The following is a 3,199-nucleotide window of genomic DNA, read 5'->3' as shown; positions in this document are numbered from 1 at the left end:
GAGGTGTCAAATGAAAGCTTATAATCCAAGGATGGTACTAAAGGTGAGAAATTTGACTTAGGCTGTCTGTCCGTCGGTCCGACCGACCGCGAATATAGCTCCTCCGTCATTATACCAGGTAGAATGACAAATGAGGTGTCAAATAGAAGCTTATAATCCAAGGATGGTACTAAAGGTGAGACATTTGACTTAGGCTGTCGGTCCGTCCGACCGCGAATATAACTCCTCCGTCATTATACCAGGTAGAATGACAAATGAGGTGTCAAATGAAAGCTTATAACCAAAGATGGTACTAAAGGTGAGAAATTTGACTTAGGCTGTCTGTCCGTCGCGTCGGTCAGTCCGACCCCGAATATAGCTCCTCCGTCATTATACCAGGTAGAATGACAAATGAGATGTCAAATGAAAGCTTATAATCGAAGTATGGTACTAAAGGTGAGACGTCGGTCCGTCCGACCGCGAATATAACTCCTCCGTCATTATACCAGGTAGAATGAAAAATGAGGTGTCAAAAGAAAGCTTATAATCCAAGGATGGTACTAAAAGTGAGAAATTTGACTTAGGCTGTCTGTCCGTCTGTCCGTCCGACCGCGAATATAGCTCCTCCGTCATTATACCAGGTAGAATGACAAATGAGATGTCAAATGAAAGCTTATAATCCAAGGATGGTATTAAAGGTGAGAAATTTAACTTGGGCTGTCTGTCCGTCGGTCCGTCCGACCGCGAATATAACTCCTCTACTATACCAGGTAGAATGACAAAAGAGGTGTCAAATGAAAGCTTATAATCCAAGGATGGTACTAAAGGTGAGAAATTTGACTTACGCTGTCTGACCGTCGGTCCGTCCGACCGCGAATATAGCTCCTCCGTCAATATACCAGGTAGAATGACAAATGAGGTGTCAAATGAAAGCTTATAATCCAAAGATGGTACTAAAGGTGAGAAATTTGACTTAGGCTGTCTGTCCGTCGCGTCGGTCAGTCCGACCCCGAATATAGCTCCTCCGTCATTATACCAGGTAGAATGACAAATGAGATGTCAAATGAAAGCTTATAATCGAAGTATGGTACTAAAGGTGAGACGTCGGTCCGTCCGACCGCGAATATAACTCCTCCGTCATTATACCAGGTAGAATGAAAAATGAGGTGTCAAAAGAAAGCTTATAATCCAAGGATGGTACTAAAAGTGAGAAATTTGACTTAGGCTGTCTGTCCGTTTGTCCGTCCGACCGCGAATATAGCTCCTCCGTCATTATACCAGGTAGAATGACAAATGAGATGTCAAATGAAAGCTTATAATCCAAGGATGGTATTAAAGGTGAGAAATTTGACTTGGGCTGTCTGTCCGTCGGTCCGTCCGACCGCGAATATAACTCCTCTACTATACCAGGTAGAATGACAAAAGAGGTGTCAAATGAAAGCTTATAATCCAAGGATGGTACTAAAGGTGAGAAATTTGACTTACGCTGTCTGACCGTCGGTCCGTCCGACCGCGAATATAGCTCCTCCGTCAATATACCAGGTAGAATGACAAATGAGGTGTCAAATGAAAGCTTATAATCCAAGGATGATACTAAAGGTGAAAAATTTGACCTAGGCTGTCTGTCCGTCGATCCCTCCGACCGCGAGTATAAATCCTCCGTCATTATACCAGGTATAATGGCAAATGAGGTGCCAAATGATAGCTTATAGTTCAAGCATGGTATTAAAGATGAAAAATTTTACCTAGGCTGTCTGTCCGTATGTCTGTCCATCCGCGAATACAACTCCTCCGTTATTAATACAGATAGAATGACAAATCGGGTGTCGAATGAAAGCTTTTAACTTAAGGATGGTATTATTAAAGATGAGAAATTTGACGTCGGAGTTCCGGTTTTAGAGTTGCAACCGTAAGTATTTACTATTTTAAAGTTGCCGAAAGAGAATAAGTGATATATTATTCAACGTGGCTTAGCAAGATGAGAACAAATGTAAAATTTTGGTTTTTACGTAATTTCCGCTTAAAAAGTTATAACCGGAAATGCCATTATTCGCGGTGTGCAAGTACTTGGAACGGATACGAGAAACGATCGTGCGCGAATAGCGGAGAAATATTGCAACTTTCTTAAATAATTCATATTGTCCATTGAAATTGTCAAATTGACGTACATTTCATACCTACTGTCATTGAAGAAGAAAAATTATATGTTGCTCTGCAATATTGATATTATATGCAATTATTATATGAAGGCAAATTAAATTAATTGTATTTTGCTTGCAGTACTGCATTTTAATAACTAATTTTATTTACTACATACAATTGTTTACGTTTTAATAACATAACCTGAATCTTATTTTTTCTTCTTATTATTTTTTTGGATTATGGCCTTGACAATTATCCAGTAACCAGGACTAATATAATTGGCCAATATAATTAAAAGTGCGAATAAAGTTGCAGAGCGTAGAAACCAGGTGTCGTTTTGCCGAACTTGCACGGTCCCAATAGACTCAGAAATAGTATACGAACACATAAATCGAAGCGTATTGAAAGGTTTGAATCTTTAGAGTTATTTCTGTGTAAACAGTTTAGTAAAAATGACTCAAAATTAGTAAATTTGTATATCAATCCACGCAAAGTTACACGAAGAATTCAAATATCGACTTCCAATTCTACTTTCGATTACTTTGGGTGAAAACCTAGGACTTACGAAGTCCAATTACTTGTTTTCTTTAAAAATAAGACATGTCATAAATATGCCTTAGGCATCATAGAAGACAATGACACAGAAAAATCAAACAAGCAGCAGGTCAAAAGGGCCTTAGTTATGTATCTTCGGTCCTATTGGTTCAATCGTGACGTACAGCGCCTGAAACGATGGGATTTAACTGGCAGAATACGATGGTGTAGACAAATGAAAATGACGGCATGTAATAACACTTTAAAATTGTAGAAATAAAATGGATTAACGCACATGGTATGACATATTATGTGAGAGTATTTAACAAATAGAATACGATTACATACGTCCAGTTTTTGACAAGCGACTTCTCTACATATGATAAACGCGAAAGGGCCCCAACGTTCACTGTTCGACATAGGCCTCCCGTTCACTGCATATACCCACTGCTTTCTGACGCTGTGACTTAAGAGGATAGGATTTAACGAATAAAACGACAAAGAAGACTAAACAAGGCAGATCACGGGAAAAACACAACTGTCC

The sequence above is a fragment of the Diabrotica virgifera genome, chromosome 5 (assembly GCF_917563875.1).
Source record: "Diabrotica virgifera virgifera chromosome 5, PGI_DIABVI_V3a".
Classification (NCBI taxonomy): Eukaryota; Metazoa; Arthropoda; class Insecta; order Coleoptera; family Chrysomelidae; genus Diabrotica; species Diabrotica virgifera.
This window is presented reverse-complemented; position numbering follows the sequence as displayed.